Raw genomic sequence first — 20,177 nt, forward strand, 5'->3', positions numbered from 1 at the left:
ACATACAGTTTTGTTTGGAAACATTATATTAATTATTATAAAATATGGCTTACTTCTTATCGTTTAACGTCCATTATCTTTCAATGTCTATTAAGTTTTAATAATTAAGATATAAATACATAAAATATTAAACACACATGTATATATAGTTAATAATAATTAATTAGTTTGTGATTATATTAAACTAGTCAGTGCAAAAACTAATTACACATTAAAATACGTAAAAATTAAAAAAATGAATAAGTTAAGCATTGACGAAGATAAATTTAAATACTGATGTGACATCAGATTAGTATAATGTTGATTGTTATTACACCTTAAATTATGTCATATTTGTAGTAGAGTAACGAAAGATATATTTTTACAGTGAAATGTTTAGAAAGTATTATGAAAACCTGATAATGTATTTGCCAATGTATGTTGCATGTACACATTCTTCTTTCCTACTAGTGACATTTTATCACAATTTTTTAGTTTGCTTTTCACTTCCTATGACTCATACATATGTACATATTTTTCTTCTTTACTTCACACCACTCCGTCGGATTTTCCACTAAAGGTACAACAATTATTCACCATCTCACGTGCTGGAATTTTTCCTCGCTCGTCATTGTTTCAACAAAGTCAGATTCTCATCATAATTCCACGTAAAACATGCTTTATTCACGTATCGTGACGTGATTAAGTAACTTGCCCGGCAGAACTTTGTAAACCAACGGGCGAAGAATTAATCGAAGTCTAATTAACCGTTTATTCCCAGCTCATTTAACACGAAACCGTAATGGTGACTTTTTCCCATGTACCAATGGGCGAACCAGTGCCACTTTCTGTCTCGCGATCGTTAATTTCGTTCTCAGGAAGATTTAATTGCTGGCCACCGAAGTTCTGGCCCGTTCTCATGGAGCCTTGCGTCACGAAACCGCACAAATTGAAAGATTCCTATCAGTACAACTATTTTTTGTCGAGTAAAGGTTTTCTTCCGAATTGAAATTCCGAAATGTTACAGGTGAAAGATGTAAAAATGTTAAAGAATTAAAGTTATTTGAGTATAACTAAAACATTTTTATGCATTTGTGGGAAATTTGAAGTAAATACAATGAAGAAAATGAAACAAAATGAAGAAAATGAAGAGAAATGCGTAGAATGAACATAGTATGCAAAACTATATAGAACATTTAACATATTTGCTTATAGTATTATAATATGATACGATTGTTTTATTATAATATAACACATGATTATTTATAATACTAGTAGACAATTATTATATGTCCATAATATGATGAGAAAAATACAGTCTAGAATTAATTCCTTAGTTTATTATATTCGCGAAGATATTAATTTGAATAAATATCCAAAGTCTAGTTATGTAACATATGAAATATCTGATATTTAACAAATTTCAAATTAACCAAGTTTAGAAATAAATATCATATATCATAGAAAAATTTTTAGTTGCAAGCGATATATAAAATTATTCACAAACAGGTGAAAATTGATGATTAATGCACACAATTCTAACATCACAGGATCACATAAGGAATACAATAAACTATATTAAAGAAACAAGCATATACACTCCAAAATGTAACCCAATTAAAACCCAATTAAAAATTACAAATAAAATAATGTCCGAAAATCTTTGACTTTCTTACTAATTAAATGATACTTTTTAGTTTCAATCTTATGTTAATTATTACCGAAAAGTGGAAAATTGAAAAGATCGGGAAGAATTAAAATAATATAGATATTAAACTAATCATTATTAAACATTAGCTGTTTTATTGTCGTCATTTGGGAATTTTAAGCACAAAACATAAATTTCATATCAAAAACCATAAAATCTAAACGAGAATATTCTTAGATATAAAAGATATATGCAGTTGGATATACAATAAAAAATGATATATGCGGTTGCATATACAATATTCTGGAAATATGTCCTCATTCTCTGAAAAACAATTAAACTTTATAAAATTATGTCAGAAATCAAAGAAAGTTTGCAATTTATGGATTGAAAATAATTTACTGTTATGTATTAAATGATTCAGGTCAAAACAATGGAAAAAAATATAAAAATAGGAAAATGTTTTTGTAATTTTTATGTAGTTATGTTTATTATGTGTTCCATGTATCTGATGCTATAAATTTATAAGAAATATCTGTACTTTTAATTCAGGTTTTTCGGACAAAACCTTGATCGTCCACAATTTTTTAGAATCGAAATTATTTATGCATGATCTTGTAATTATATAAACGTTATAAACAACATATTATACTTACGTTTAGAAGTATACATTTATATTCCATAGTAGTGTTCTATTAAGTGGAATCACAAATTCATTTGCGTAAGAATATTTGCGAAAACATTTTCTTGGAATTGTTACAATACAAACACTGTTACAATACACATAACATAAGACAACATATCGTACATAAACATATATGTATATGTACATATACAGGATGGTTGGTAACTGGTGGTACAAGCGGAAAGGGGGTGATTCTATGCGAAAAAAGAAGTCGAAAATATAGGATAAAAATTTTTCGTTTGAGGCTTTGTTTTCGAGAAAATCGACTTTGAATTTTCGCTCGGTACACGTGCACTTTATCACATTTCGTTATAACGGATCGTTGTCTCGATGGAAAAATTAAAAAAAAAAATTAAAAAAAAATTCTTATTCTATATTTTCGACTTCTTTTTTCGCGTGGAATCACCCCCTTTTCGCTTGTACCACCAGTTACCAACCACCCTGCATATACTATTTTTTCTATCGGTAATTTATTTTCGAAATCTCAAATCATTCTGTTTTTACTTTTCAATCATCACATCCTCGCTATTGCAACAACACGCTGACTTATGCAAACTCAATTCAATTACATTCAATAATCGATAATCAAATATGCCAATAGATTAATAACAAACAATATTATGTAACTATTCTGTTTTTAAAAACTGTATTTATTCTTATATTTGTTTGCATTTTGCTACATTCTTATTTGTTCAAAAAATAAATCTACAAATTAGAAATCTATCTACGAAAAAATACAAATTAAAATAATAATTAAAAAAACGTAACATTAAGGAAGTATAAGTAAATATTTGTCTTCAATTTCTTAATTCCTGCTTGTATCGTAATTGTTATTACTAACCAAATTTTTTAAAATAAATCCTTAATTATTCTAAGACTTAGAAAACTACATTTCTTGATAAATGTAATTTATCTTCATCTTAACTATATTTGTTTACACAGAAACATGACACGGTTATAATTTTTCCGTGCGCTGAATGCTATTTGCGTGGCCTCGACAACACATGCGGAATCACTGATCTATGGATAGATAAATAACAGCGTGATGTGCGGCATTAATTAAGCGTAACTTAACAAGCGTACTGTGTCGCTGCCAAGAGACCATATGACTGGTTCATTGTCACGGTTCAAGGTGCTGCTCGTTGCATCACTTATCGGATGGAAATCACGTTCTATGTCAATATTTTTTCCATCTATATTTGGCTAATCAGTACCTCAATCTTTGTTTTCCATCGTACGGTTATTTCTAGAAGGCAGTCAATATTATTTGAGGGTGAATGCGTCTTTGGTGTAAAATTAAAAACTTCTCTTATGAATTTGATACGTTCTCAATTTTTTAATTTGTTTTTAAGCAACTTCCAAATTTTGTATTATATTAATGCTTCAGTTTCAACTAGTTTAATCTTAATTTCCGGTGGAATTTTAAATTTCTTTCTCTTTAATTGTATGTTCCATTCTTACGTTTTTGATGACCTAAATTCTCTTATTTCCGATTAAGCACTTTACCAGATCATACTTTAATCTTAATTTCTCTTTTACATAATTCAACTAAAATTAATAAAATATCGTAATTGCTAAAATTTGTGAAACAGAACAATCTTTTTAAAAATTTTAAAATTCGACTTACGATTTTAACTGAATAACCTATACATATAATACAACATTCATGCAACTGCAAACTATTAGAGAAAAATATATTTAACTTTACATAATTTTCTCCGTTTCCTATTTTTCAATATTTTAGTCATATAATTTTCTAAGTTTTTAATGTTTCATATTTTTATTTTTAGGATTCACTCTGGAATTTCATTATACACTCACAGCGTTTAATGTAAGTTGATTTTGATAATTCTGAATATTTTCCTAATTTTCCATTTATTATTTACATAATTATGAAATCCTATTTCTTCATTTATCTAAACATTTAACTTTCTATTTTTTGTAATTCTGTTACTTTTTGAACCCTTACTTATCAATTCGATAAATTTACAATTTTTTGTCTTTGTTTTTTTATTTTTTCATAAAATATATCTTAATTTCATCTAACATGTGACTTATTTGCGTTTCCAACATCGTGATCTCTTCTAACTTTCTAAGTCCGCCCTTTCTAAACTTCCTGATCTGAATCATCTCGTTAATTTCTCAACCTAACCACTTTCTTACTTCCGTAACACCAGCAAACATCCGCCATAAATTAAGGAACCAACACTATAAAGAAGTAACTCTAACTTCCCATTCCTCGAACCACATCCCTTCTTCACCTTATTCTGTTTATCCGTACTATCCTATCTTTAAACTTTAGATTAATGCAATCACTTAATTTAAAGGTATTAGGATGTTTTCTTTATCAAAATTTGTTTTTAAATTTAGGGAAGATCTAAAAATTTTCTTTTTCCATTTTTCTTTGCATATTAAAATTCCCATCCTTTTCAGTTCTATTTCCAAATTCAATGTCAATTTAAATATTTGCACTTTCTATCTTTATTTCTAAAGAGTGACAAGTCGCCAGTTTTTAGTTCTACGATTTTGAAACTGAATTTTGTGCCAAATAATACCTTATGATGAGACATCAATCATCACTAATTTTCAGGTTGAGCTGACAATTAGTTTCTTAGATATAGGTGGTCAAAAATGTGAAGATTCATTAACTTAGATCATACGCTTGGATGTACGAACTTTGAAGTCAGTTTAATAACTTTAGAAATTGTTGGCAGTGGTTTTGCCAACAGTTAAAAACGAATTTTCTTTCTAAACAGGAAAGATATTGCAGTCAATTCTCACAGATAATTTTTAGTAATTATGATATCGTGTTATTTTAGCATGAGATGTAACTTCAAAACATTTCTTCATTCTACTTCATTTTAATATATATCTTAGTATCTTTAGTAGATATAGAATCCTTTGTTAGTTTAATTTGTTGTGTAGATACAATGTGTAGCGTCTTTCTAGTCTTCGATTTTGCTCTATTAAGAAACTGGGACTAGAAAATTGGTATAAGCGTGCGTTGACCAATGAACGTTATTGAATTTTGAAATTTCTTCTTTAACTGTAGGTATTTTTAAATCTTTGTAGTATAGTTTCATTGATTGCGTATCAAGGGGCATTGCTGATAAACCTCAATACTTTTGGCTAAAATCGCTAGACGAACTCAATGTTAAAATTGTTGACTGTGTTCTACAATTGAGTCCCATAGATCCATACACATCTTAGAGTGACTTTATATAAGATGAGATGCTTTCTAGGGATCACTTTAAACGCTTACGTAGGGGCCATAGAACTGTCTCACTCTTCCTTTTAAGAAGGTGCTTTTGGTCTTGATGTGCTATTTCCAAGTTAATCTTCTGTGTAGTGGCATTCCCAGGTACTTTATCGCGTGTTTAGCAGGGATTTCTGTGTTATTCAATGTTACCGGTAGACACGCGCGTTTACATAAGGTGAAAGTAATATCCGTAAATTTGCTTCCATTTGATGCGGCATTTATGGAACCACTTCTCGATATTGTTTAGATGCTTTTTGAAGAGCTGTAGAAGGTACTTAGGGATTTTCATGAACTTTATTATCATTTTTATCATCGTCTCCATTATCATATATCTTTATTTGTCACCAATACATGTGGCTGTGATAGTGTTGGTTATAGTGGGTAAGTCTGCCCTATAGATATATAGTTTAGAAGTATAAGAGTGGTCCAAGGACACTGTCCTGTGATACATCAGTGTCAATAGGGAAGTCTTAAATTGTCTATTGTTTAAGTAGGAATGCATGATTAACCCTTTCGCTACGTACGTCGCCTATTGGCGGCATCCGCGTGACGATCTGTGCGGACGGGTGTCGTCTATAGACGACGTTTGCGCAATGACCTGTGTGTACGAGTGTCGTTTATAGACGACGTCCGCGGGATACCACTTAACCATGAGCCCTACGCAACATATGAACACTTTCCGTCGCAGTGCTCCGTTCAGTACCGCTATTCCGGTGGCATGGTGGCCCGTACAGCGGTGTCACTCCGACCGAGCACACTGCCGTAGCGAAAGGGTTAAATAGTAAGGCAACGAGGCAACATCTTTTTGAGCTTGTATAATAATCCAACATGTTATACCTTGTCGAACAATTGTTTGATGTTCAGAAATACTGCTGCACGATATTCTTTTTTCTCCAATTAGGTGTAATTCGATGTACTTATTCTATTGTTGAATGTCATTTCCAAAATCCGAACTGATGATGAGTCATCATTGCCTCTTCCAGTAGAGTATGTAAGCGTTTGTTTAACATTTCTGCAAGAAGGTTAGATAGAATTGGCAATAGGTTAATTGATTAGTATGATTCCATTTCCTTGAAGTACAGATTTTCCTGGTCTGTGAATGCGTGTGATAATTGACAGTTCGCGTAAGAACGGATAATATCCAATACGAAGAATAATATTATATTAAATATGCATGTAACAAGTAACCCTCTCTTTGGTAACTCTTTGATCACTTCATCACTTACCAAATCGTGTCCTGAAACCTCCTTTCGATTTAGGTTTTTGTCAATCGTTGCTTTGATTTCTTGGAGGAATAATAGTTTAATAGAAGAGGTTTGACATGGCGATTGGAAATATGTAAATGTTTTGGTTTCACGAGAAATGGATTTGGGAGGAAATGATTTGGATACAGTAGCTAGGTAAAAAGCGAATAGGTTGTTCTTATCTGTGGGACTCATTGCCCAACCACCATGCGGAGAACGAACAGGATGGATTATTTGTTGAGATCAAATGAGTCTCTTGGTAACTCTCCAAAGGGAGTAATTTGCATCAGATGTAGAAGACAGATTCTCCGAGCATCTTTGGAAACAATCATTTTTTAAATTTTGGAGAAATCTTTTGAGTTTTCTGATTGTCCTGTTCTGTTTCTACTTGTCTTCAGGATATCTACTATTTTTCCATAACTTACATAATTTTCCTTTTTCTTCGACTCTTTTCTCCATAACATTTGGGTATTCATGTCAGATTACATATTCTAGTTTAGGAATAGAAGAACGGATCTCAACATTGCAGCAACTATATCTTCGTTCGATTTTAAAGATACTAATGCCATTATTGAAACATTAAGTCTTCATATTAATGTGATATGTTAAAAGTTCAACATTATCGAAATTCTGTAAAGTAAACCTAGTCGGTTAGAGTTTTATGCTGAGCTAATCCGTTAGCGTAATCTCTAGTCTGTTGAAGTTTCCTGTATTTTGCATATTAGTTGTATGAATATCGTTAGTACCATCATGTAAAAGTGTACTGTTTATATTTCCTAGAGCTACCTGTGAGTAGGAAACAAAAGGAGAGACAAAACCTGAGATTTAAGCTGTGTTTAATTCCGACTTTAAGGAACATTTTTCTATGAAATTATTTGTGTGCTGGACAGCCTTCGCAATTTACCAAATTGTCACTTCCGCAACGAATGCGTTTTGCAGGAGTATCTCCTGGTTTTGTGTATTCAGTTGTTAGGTGTAGGGTTGTGCATTTTACATAGAGAAATTGATGATTACAATATTTCTGAATATACCTGTATCTTTAACACCACTGAATTATTTTTATGCGGTGATTCGATATTAACCATGGAGTGCATAAGTTGGTCAATGTCATAATCAGTTTTGTTATCTGGCTCCTGCTTCAGATCTATAAAAAACAAGAACAAAGTATTTTGTGTAATTCTTTTTTCTATATTGCTAATATCGGTTGCTTCAAATCTATGCCACAGTAATTCTTCCTTTAGTTCTTTCACATTTGATGAATGTTGTAAGTTGAGTAAAACTGCACGAAAGGATCTCCCCTGTTTTAGTTAAAACGTGCAAAAGTTTGCATTCTGCATTTTTAGAAGTTTTGTTATTTTTCGGCATGGATCAGAGTTGACTGGTATTATCTTGACCTGGCCCTCTATTTGAAATCGTCTTTGTTGATGACATTTTCTAGAGTTTACATCATCGTTTGTACGTCAATGACGCCATCAAAATAGATTAGAGGAGCTAAAGTTTCTTTCAATGGTGGTCTTTCGATCTGATGTGCCTAATAATGCAAATTTATTGGGAATTGTTATCGCATCTATTGCAGGATCATCTCTGGGCCCTCCATACCTTCCTGTGTGTTCAGGACTTCTTTTTGTTTATTCTTAAACAGTTCTTTAATTCAGTCGTCTTTGTACTACGGAGGTGGCATGCCGCTTGGCTGAAAAATTGGGGAATGTCTTGTTTAAGCCATCTAGGTATGACCGATTAAAGAGAAAAATCGCTACACCTCATCGAGTAACTCAATGCAGTATCTTGTTCAATTTTCGATTCCCAATACAGTTGCAGTTATCCTTATCTAATGGTAATATACATATATTCGCTATTTATAAACTCGCAGAGCACATGTCTGTATGCTACAGCAACTAGATCGCGACTAACAACGAATTTAAGCTTATATTTTCAAAATCTGCAACGGCAGATTCACTGCAGCAATCCATATGTCAAAAAATGTTCTAATTTTCATAATACTTTCATTTAATTATTTGTAAAGTAAAAATTTATAAAGTAAATTTTGTATTCAATTTTAGTATAATATTATTAATAATATTAATATTAATAAGTAATATCTATTGCTTTAATAATAATTTATTTTATTGAATAATAATTGTTTTATTATAGTGGAAGTTATCAGCACATTTTCATGCTTGCAATATGGTTAAAACCGACAAGGATCAATCGGAGAGTACATATTACTGCTCATACGGAAGTGGTGTGCGAACTGTTAGCTGTTATAGTCACATCGCGTACAAATCATGACAGTTGTCATGAATCTTTGGATATGGGATTCTTATTTCGAATCCTAATATCGTAATGTATCCATCTATCTCTAAGGATCAGAACCAGGAAAGACAAATATCGTTGTAGTAGGTGTCTTTTAAATATATTGTGAGAAAGTATAAAATGCAATTTTATTATGGAATTGCTGGATGCGTGGCGTCTAATCGCCAAGCGAATTGTCCATAGAATGTCGCAGAATTCTTTTTTGCTCCACTCGTTATCTCTTCGGACCTTCTCTTGTTGGGAAGATTCGCTGTCGCCAACCAGTCCGCTGTAGAGGCCGGCGCTCGCACCGTGGGTCAAGATATACGTTTCCGCCATAGGACATACAAAAATAGAGCGCGTGAGCGAGCTAAGAAAATAATATAGGAATAAAAAGAAAACGCTGCACAGAGGCCACTTGTGTTCTTGTTTAACGATGCGCCCGCATTCGTATAGTAAGTATGTTAGTGTAACAACGATCAATGAGAGGCGTGAGTGTGTATTCCTCATTAAACAAGGATAGAAAGACGCCTCTATGCAGCGTTCTTTTTCTATTTCCATATCGCCTTCACCTACATGGTAACATATACTTGCGTGCTCTATCTTTATATGTATCTCCATGGTTTCGACGACAATCAACAAACGACATACACATTGCAACGTATACAATAATACAATATATTCATATTTCCTATAATTTTGAAAATCTAAGTTCAAATGCACTGCTAGCAGTTAGAAAAATCTCTGGGAACAATGTTTTAAATAATCAGACTGACATACAAATCTGTACATCGTATGTATGAGCATTAATGAATTTTTACATTTTGGACATCCTATAACTTAAAAATTAATCAATTTTAAAACTAATTCAACTTGAAAATTTGTGGTGCCTGATGCCTCGCTATAAGGTATTCTTTAGCACAAAATTTAGTTGCAAAATGGTGAAAGCAGAAACGGGCGAAAACTCCTCACATTTTTGGGTCACTCTTTGAGATCGATTCAAATATTTAAATTCTTCCCCCTTACTTCTAAATTCAACGATGATTCAAATATTTGAATTTTTCGTAATTTGAAATTCAGTGGCCATTCATACATTTCCATTTTTAATTTTTACTTCTAAATTGAGAGACGAGTAAAACATTTACTTTCTTTAACTTCATCTTTAAAGCGACAATTCCAATATTTTCGCCATTCAATCGTATCTTCAAATTTCAAATATTGTTTTGTTCTTATTTAGTTCCTGATACAGATATTCTCTTTCTCCAACTTTCGAATTCTATATCTATTTAAATATTTTCATTTCTTGCTTCCAAAGTTATTATCAATTCAATTTCCCCATTTAAAAGGAGTATGCAACCTTGGAGGCTTAAAAAAATAGTAATTTTTTTCGCCTACAAGTATTTGCTAAAGAATCAAGATTTTTATAAGAAACTTTAAAGAGTATTTTAACTCTGAGCTCATATACTTTTTCGTACGTAAAATTACAACATGACGGAGTGGTGCAACGTTAACTGACTATATCCAGCGGTACCTTGTTTACGTATAATCAGCGGCAAATGTGGATTGCAAAAAATAAAAGATGTTTGTGCAAGCTTATACAAAAATATATTATTTTCAATGTAACGTGCGATCTTTCTAATTTTGAAAAATAAGGAAATGGCAGTTTGTTAATTTTATTTTTTGCTGAAAAAAGTTAGCTTTAAACATTTATAAAAATTCAACAGATTAAGATATCAAACAAATCTTACGCTACGTTGTAGGTAATGTAACGCAAAATAATGTGTAAAAATGTCAAGTTAATCGAATTAAGGGTTTCAGAGATCTACTGGGTGCAAAGTCGAAAAACATAGTTGTGAGAAAAATACGCTTAAAGTTTCAAGTTAATCTTTCTCTAAAATAAAACAATATACTCGTATTCAGTGTTGTAATCTCGCCATTTTTTAGAATTTGAAAATACCCTTTTATAACAATATTCCATACACATCAAGCTTTGAGAAAAAAACTAAAAAAAGAAATTTCAGCTTTTGAAGCAGACGTGATTGCGTCCCCTCTTAATAACGCGGAAAGATTTAACTAGTATTTGTCCAAATCTAGCGATTTAGATGACTCGAATTTTTTCATTTTTCATCCTCACATATTCTCAGATTCAACGATGATTCAAATATTTTTGTCCGTGATCCCTATATTTAAATTTAGCGACGATTCAACTATTTTTTAACTAACTTCATCATTAAATTTAGCGACGAACATATCCTTCGTCCAAATTTCGACTTTCAAAATTCGTATATCTTCTGTATTCAACTTTCTCTTTAAATCCAATGGCAATTCAATGTCTAACTTTATTTCCAGACTCAACAATGGATCAAATAATCTTTCCGTTCTCGATTTTCAAATTTAGTGAAGATTTAAATTGTCTTCCTCCTTGAAACTTGTTTCTAAATTCACCAAAGATTTGTATATTTCATTCCTTCACCCTTATTTCTAAATTCAACGACGACTCGAATATTTTCCTCGTTCAACGTCTCGAAGTTGTGGAATAAAGTGTCCATGTTTCACGAGCGACACTTCCGCCACCGCATTTCCCTTTGAAAATATCGCGAACGGACTCTGGCGAGTTCTATCGCCGAAGAATAATATCACACCACGAGTGTCCATGACAAACTTCATATCTGCCGGATGTCCTGCGTTCACCGGTCGCAAGTAAGTTGGACGTGTAGCTCGAATGGCGGAAAAAGGCCGAAATATTGGTCTATCAGTCTACATGTAATAAGTCTATCTGAAGCTAAGTTATGGACAACTATCTTCCTTTTCTTATTGTCCATAAATGCATGATTCAATATACTTCTTTTTGGAAAAATTCTTGAAACTTTAAGAAAAATCTTATAGAAGTGCTGTAGAACTTTGTGCAAACGCAAACGTAATATAATGAACATATAGTGGTTCGAAAAAGAATTCGTACACCTGCCACAGGAAACTCTTATGTCTATATTGTGCATGTTACGTAAAATATTTTGGAATTGTATTAACATTGTAATGAAATGCGATTGCAATGATTATGTTGACAAAATTTAAACCTAATGTGATGATATATACAAAAATTGCAAGATATTTACTGTAAACTTATATTTAGTAAAAACTTAGTAGATATACAGTATGAATAGTCGTCAACTATAAGCATGTAATATTAGAAATGGTCCCACTGAACACTGATATCATTGGATGACTGCCTGTTTTGGCACTTCTGCAATCTCTGCAAAACATGTAAGGATTAAATATCTTGCAACTTGTATATACATTTTCAGAATCGTTAACATTTTTACCAGTTACAGTAATGATGAACAAGTTGAGAGTCATTACAGCACTAATAAAATTAAAAAATATTTTACATAACACACATATTTATTATGTTCGTAAAAAGTATACAACTTTTGCAAGCAATTGTATGTATGCAATCAATTTTTCGTATTGAGAATAAATTCAATGTATATATATATTTTTATTTATTATATATACTATCAATATTTACCAACTATATATGATTGCCTGAGATAAGATCAAAGATGAAAAGGTAGATAAAAATTCTGTATTTGAAGTACGTATATTTTATATATTTGCTTTAATTTGGAAGCCTCCAATCATTTTCTTTTTGATCTTCTAATGAGCTTCCCAGTCTCTTTGAAATGACAAATTACAAACTTCTCTTTTACGGGATTACTTTCCTTCTATTCTGTATTTCATACCATCTACTGGTTGTTTCTGTTGCTACGAATGCTTTTGATTCACAAATCAGCGCCGTTTTCGGTATCGTTCAACTTTTCTCTAATACTTTGACTAATTTCTTCGTCACTTACGTGTCTTATGATGAATACAAAACGATAACTTGATCGAGAAATGTGCAGAGAGTACATATGATATAGTTCAGTATGGTTGGAATAGCTGTTTTCTTTTACTGAACTGATATTGTTCGGATAATCAAATGTTCGAACAAAACAATATTTGGATAAAAGGTGTTCAGAAAATTCTATTGTAGTAGTTGTATTTAGCTTCTATTAGTAAAATGTCAATGTATTTGGTCTAATAGTACTATACTACAGTATATAAGGTTTGACGGATGACTTTTTAGTGTTTCGTATTATGTTAAAATGATATGCACGATAACTTACGGCTAATCTGGGAATGTCTATGCAAATTCATATTTTTTTAAACAATTGTAAACAAACTTCGTGCCGCTCCGTAAATATTATAACGAACACTTTGTTTAGGTATTTTTTTATATTAAGCACATTCTGTGTATTTTTACACATTTCAATTTCACGTAAATGCAGAAATATCCATAGTATATTGAGAACGAATTATCATAAGATTTATTTTGATGCTACCTATATGTAAAATTGTAACTGAAGCACGAACAAACTAAATCATTATGCAAATTGATAATATTCTGAATTTGATTATCTTCTTACATAGATTGACATAAATTTAGATTAGGTAGATTTTTCAACGCGTGATTACATGGTATCGTCACAGAATATCATTGTCTGCATGAGAAATACATTGTCGTATTTGCATGAGGTAAAGTGAATTAATTCGCCTTTATTATTCTCTAGTTATTAAACTCCCTAAGGGGAGTTTCTGATTTAGGTTCTGAAAGATTCAATTAACAGGTGAACTGCTAAGTATGCCCTTATTGCAGTATTAATCTTGAAGTATTGGAGAGATTTCTCGTGCTGGGTAGAAATAAACTTGATAAATTTAGTGACACCGTTAGTATCATTATATCATATGAGTGGCATCATTCTAGATAATAGGAAAGTGCTTCATTCAATTATTTTTTAATATTCAATAGTATCGCATGCACATGTTAACAAAATTAATTCACATATTAAAAAATATAAAATTTAATATGAAATAAAAAACTAAAATAATTTATAAATTAGATTTGAATATTTAATACATTTCATCTTGATATTGTTGATATACCCATTTCTAGAAGTGAATTAAAATATCATCATAATAGAATGTATAATAATAAAATCACCAAATATTAAAGAGAATAATGAAACCTTTATCGATTCCTGTCAGGGAAAGGGCCTTTGTCGAAGAAATTCTTACTTAAATAATCCTTCCACATTAATCACCACCTACAGTTTCACATAAAGAGTAAAGAGATTACAGAGCGCAAAGCATGCGTAACTCGCAAAACAGTTACAGGATAATTCTACACGCGCATTTCACCCTCACTGTCGTTCGCACGACTTTACCGTAATAAGATTTCGGTTTTAGTATGGCGGACGAAGATGATATTCAACCCTCGTTGTTAATACGCCGCTCATGTTTTCTCGTATTAAGTTCGTCTTATTACGTAATTATTAAATGGCTACGGGCACAAACTAATATTGGAGTTACGTTACAACTTCAATATTGCAACAGAGTTTGGTGTTATGCACAACTAACGGTTTGCCAATATAGGCGAAACCGAAAACTTTAAAACGATACCTACAACCTGTTAATGAATTCGCCGGATTGGATTTTCCCTGTCCGTTGTCCAGTTTTCATAAACAATTTGAGTGGAACGTTCGTTAAAAGTTGCGTAAATACACAGTCTCCCGGTATAATATAATTTAATATGTTTAAAACAAGGGTTGAGAACAATTGAGCTGCACCTAAAAAATGATAAAAGGTACGATACGTTAATTTAAATGATATTGTAAAATATCGGAACTTTGTATCTAATCTAATTTTTTACTTTATTGGTCTGGATCCTGATTTACTCGGGGAAAGCTGTAGCTCTGTAACGGTAGAGGACAACATAATTTTATTAGGCAAAATTAAATAGTTCCGAATGATATAGGTATAATCTAATGTAGATGTCTACTCCGAAAGTAGTAGCGTTTTGAATATTTTTGAACTATGAATTGCTTACACATACAATCAATGAACCTCTGTATTTTGTACAAAAAAGTATTAAGGCGGTTAAATAAAAGATTGATTAATTTGAAAGATATTTTAACTTTAATTTTGTAAAATCTCTCGTATTCATATGTGGCGGCACGGGCCACGGAACTTTTCAACGGCTCCGGATGCAAAGCGCGACGCCGCCAAAGCGCAACACCGACGTGCCCAATGTACCATCGATATCTTCACACTCTTTCCGCCGAATTCTCGGAAGAGCATACACGTGCCAGCACTGGCGGCACATCTAATGAACGCACGCTAGTGGGGGATATCGATGGGCTACGAAGGGAAGAATCTGCGCAATCCGAAACAAAAGGGCAAGCAGTCTGTCTTACGCCATTAAATGTGTAACTCCTCGGTACTATTTGCATAGCAACGCGTCGAATGATCCCTCGGTGTCTATCGTTATTTGTTAGTTGTTACCAGTTGTCTGTTAAGTGTAATTGTTAATTGTTAATTGTTAACTCTGATTGTTGATTAGTTCTAAATAAACTATTGTTCGTTAAAAACACCAAGAGTAGTTCCTTACGCACCTATCACCATACCACCTCACATATTTTCTTTACCTTTCGTATATTCAATTTAATGAAATTGAAATTGAGATATCTTTTGAACTAAACATTTTCATACAAGTAACTACCTTAATATAGAGAATTAAAATACGTATCGATTGGTGCATAAAAAGATTTATAGTTCTATTTTAAAAAATGAAGATCTTTAAAACGCTGTTATTGCCCAAATGATCACGATGCGCCATATGAAATCTTTTAATTTCGTCTAGTAAAATTTTTGTCTATCTTCAATCGTTTCCAAGTTATATTTTATTTCAGTCGCGTGGTATTCATTGTGTACAAAATTCTCCCCGTGAAATATTAAATATCCTATTTTGAGTGAGGTGACTTTATTTTAGTGTTTAATTTTCCGAGTATTTAGTAATTTGTATTCCATGGTTTATTATCTATAAACAATTTACGAGTAACTTTTGTTAGAAGTTGTTGGAATGTGACAGCCCAATGATGCAACGTAATTTAATGTATTTAGAACTAGAGGAGTCAGAGAAAAAATTTGGTTCAGAATTGAGAAGGTTAATGAAGAACGTAGTGGAATTTCCTAACTAGGATATTACTAGAAAATTATTAAAATGAACAAATAATAATTTTATGGACTTACAATACATATATATGACATACATATACGATACATTATGTGGAATTTAAATATAATAAAGTACACGAATAAATATCTTTTCCCTTGAACTATATATTCGTTTATGCAGTCGGCCGTGTAAATATTCGTCCACCTACCATACTCAACCTTTTCAACACATTACAATATCTCATTTCATTTTTTGCTATATAACAATTATGGATTTCTAGAAATGTCACCTTCTTCCATATTAATTAAAAATAATTTTTGTACTTCTGATTTCTGTTTTATGTACATATCTATGTGTGTAATATGTAATGTGATCGATTGTACATGCCATTTTTATTTCGCAAGTTCTATACTTAAGTCATCGACATTTGTAGTTCTAAATGGTAGTGTGACGTGTTAGAATGTTAATATTTTATGCTGATAAATATTTAATAAAGTTTAATGCTTTTACGATCATTGTTCTATTTAGAGGCCCTGATAAAATCTTTGCTGGAAAATATTAAATATTGAATCTTTATCTTTTTTCAATTAATTCATATTACTGAATGGTAAGAGTGGCTAGCCAATTTGAAATATTTTAAGCTACATTACCTCATTCTAGTGCAATTAACATTTATCTATATTTTGCAGAACGAAAGATACTGATAATACTGATAATAGTACAGAATGATGATAGTAATGGTAATAATAGCATAGAATATAAATTAAAATAAAATAATAATCACTCTCCAAGAAGATATAATCCAAGTTGTATAAAAAATATTATCGAACTTAGATATTCGTTACAGTAGCGCAAAAAAAATTTTGTGCTTAATAATCTTTTCCAAAAACTACGAAATTCAAATGATGATTTCAGCCACGATTTCAACTATACTGTATATTTTTATGTACGTAGCAAAAGAAATAAGACCTAAACAGAGACTTGTTTCATCATCTAAATATTACAAGTACTTTGAATACTTTACATCTTTTTAGATATGATACACATCCTGCACATTTTTGTACATTTAAATATCCTATAAATGCTCGAATATTCGGAGTTAATAATCCATTATAGGTTTCCACGCTTTTGTAAACAATCAATTAAGAAAAGAAAAAGAATTCTCAAGGCAAAGGAGCGTAACAAAATTTTAAATCTCATTATTGCTTAACGCTACTATATGGAAGTTGTTAACACATGCAATTTTCTAACTAAAATAACGAAGAAAACGTGTTATTCAGGTAACAATTATTCAGATACGCATTTCAAAGCAACTTTTTTTATCCTTAATGCCAATGAACTTCATTCTAATGACGAAAAAATGAAAGAAAAACAAACTTAGTGTCTACCTATCGCGAATTCGGCGGGGAAACGTGCATTTAAACGGTGGAAAACGGCAAAGTGAAATAATTCCGCCTTATCGCTGGCTATTAACCGTGAGAGCCACGTTTTTAGGACAAAGTCGAAACGGTGCCGTGGTTCGCTCATTAGAGCCGTTATTGTTCGCCGGTTCGTGCTCATTATGGAGTCGTTTCACTTGGAATTTGAGGTTCCGCCGTTGGTTGCCCGTTGCAGGTGCGACAAAATCACCGAAATTTTGACAGGGCTGCGTGGATAGCGCAGTTAATTCGAATAGGGCGTGTGGAACGATAAACCACAAACATACATTGATCAGAGTTCTTGTCATAAAATTGTCTCATGGGAAAACAGGCTATGTATGACGAAACGAGAAGTTTTTAGATAGATTTATGAATTTCGATGTGGTACGTGAAAACTATTTTGGCCCGACAATTTTTGAAAATTAATTTTGTACTTAGTAGCGAATGTTTAAAATGTTACTTGATTGAAGCTTGGATGCTATTTTGAATATCATTCGATTTTTATCTAAAAGATGATGCTTCGAATATTATTCGATCTTTATGTAAAGTATTTTATTTTAATATAATATTTTTATAAAGGGATATTATAAATAATAGATTTTCAAAACTTTCTTTTATATGTACATATCTATTTTTTATTATTTTTGACAATAAATTTTTCTTATAATAATATTACGTAACAATTTTCAACTATTATTTTAATTGACTTCATCAGCTACATATATTCATTGGGATCATAACTTTCGTATATTTTTCTGTTTATATTGCAAAAGAGAATAAAATACGAAGTATTTAATAAAACGAAATGAAGGCACTTGTCGTACGCCATATTTTAACAGAATATGTATTTCTATTTTGATATTTTGTGTAATTACTGATTCGTGAGCATAGTAATTTACATTTCCAATCCCTTTAATTAAATCAATAGTTAGATTCAACATGTTATAACATATGAACCGTTATAGCTATCTTCATAGTAAATATACACATGCTGATGATATAATAGGCATTGCAACCCATTGAAATCCGCATAGAATATTTCTGTTTGAGAAACAGATAGAATATAGGCATTTATATAATAGAATATTCATACATCAGAATGCTTTGCAACGAGGTATTCATTATAACTCAATTAGTACCAAACTGAATAGGGGATATTATTGTATAAAATATGAAAGATATACCGTATAACAGAATCAGAAAATAGAATTTTCCAACAATTTCAAAAAGGAGTACAAATATTTCGTCGTTAATTTTAATAACATTTAAAAGTTTCAAATTATTTATTATTCTAGACAATACATTTATTAATATATGTTCATATATTCATTCACTAGAAATAGTGTCACATCAGAAATAGTAGTATAATCTCCCACTCAATGGTATTTAATATAATCTTATCATTTGATAAAATAAATTAAATTTATTTTCACAAATCAGAAAATGCTATAATTAATTTTCTAAATGCAAGGGACAACCATAATCAATTATGAAAATCTACATATCGGATTTTCTGTATCTGACGTACCAAATAAACTTAAAATGCATTTTTTCACAAAATTATTCATACTTGCATTATTATTAATGTATCACTAAAAGGAATTTAAAAAATTTAAACAATCTCATAAAAATATTGCCATAAAATTACATCAGAAATGATAAAACTATAACTTTTTCAACGCAAAGGAGAGAGCAGAGTATTATATTATTGGTGTTTACGTAACGAAGGGGAACGGAGCTATTCGATATTATTATAATATTAAATCTACTATTTTTATGATTTCATGCAGATATAACAGGTGTATGTAATTTTTACAACACTGTATTTTATTTTATTTTTTTCTTTTTGCTTCTTTGTTCTCAAGAAAAATGAATAAATTGTGTCACATCTTGACAATATGTATCTTGATGAGTTAACAAAATTCGTCGGCCTAATATCTTTACCCATAATAACTTATACTTAAAGCGTGTATATAAACCTTTGTGATCGACTGACTTATATGCAAAAAAGAAAAAAAATATAGTTTTCATTTGAGAGAAATAACTTAGATTGGAAAGGGTTAGTTTTTTTACAAACCTTTTCCGACATTCCTTCAAATTTCATTTTCGTACAGTCGTGTAATTACCTATCGATCTTCGCTATCGGACTGTTGACACACTTCCTAACAAACCAACGCAGAAGTTGTACACGATGCACGAGCGGGAGAAGCCGAATTTCCATCCGATCGATACCGCGGCATCGCGCCATTTCGAAAACTACGCGCACATGGCGCTGTGCATATTTCAAACGATCGTCAAGCAGATTTCAAGAGCCATTCGAATTTGAAATACAGATATCGGATTCCCTTCGCGGGAGGGGAGTGCGTAAAACGTACAAATGTTTTCGCGTAAACCGCGATTTTTCATATCGGTGTCCCAAAGAAAACGGGGTTGTCAGCGGCGTTGAAATAGCAACAAAAATGTGATGTAGAAAAATTGCGCACTGCGTGAGATTGGAAAAAAATATGAATGGTGGTTTTTCTTCTTTCTTTCTTTGCCATTTTATTCTTCGTGTTTTTAATTGGCTTCCAAATTTTTTTTAATCAAAGTTTTAAAACATAG

The 20,177-nt window shown here is 31.5% G+C and overlaps 1 protein-coding gene across 11 annotated transcripts in view; it reads left to right on the forward strand.

Moving 5' to 3' along the window:
* LOC126873815 (octopamine receptor beta-2R-like) overlaps positions 1-20,177 on the forward strand; it is a 612,816-nt gene that overhangs the window by 533,384 nt on the left and 59,255 nt on the right. For 8 of the 11 annotated variants that reach the window (XR_007692555.1, XR_007692556.1, XM_050635074.1 and 5 more), the window contains one exon: positions 4,103-4,143. The exons of the other annotated variants lie outside the window; for them this stretch is intronic. The gene's annotated coding sequence lies outside the window, so the exon portion shown is untranslated. The remainder of the gene's footprint in view (positions 1-4,102; positions 4,144-20,177) is intronic. 11 annotated transcript variants of the gene reach the window in all.

The sequence above is a fragment of the Bombus huntii genome, chromosome 15 (assembly GCF_024542735.1).
Source record: "Bombus huntii isolate Logan2020A chromosome 15, iyBomHunt1.1, whole genome shotgun sequence".
Classification (NCBI taxonomy): domain Eukaryota; kingdom Metazoa; phylum Arthropoda; class Insecta; order Hymenoptera; family Apidae; genus Bombus; species Bombus huntii.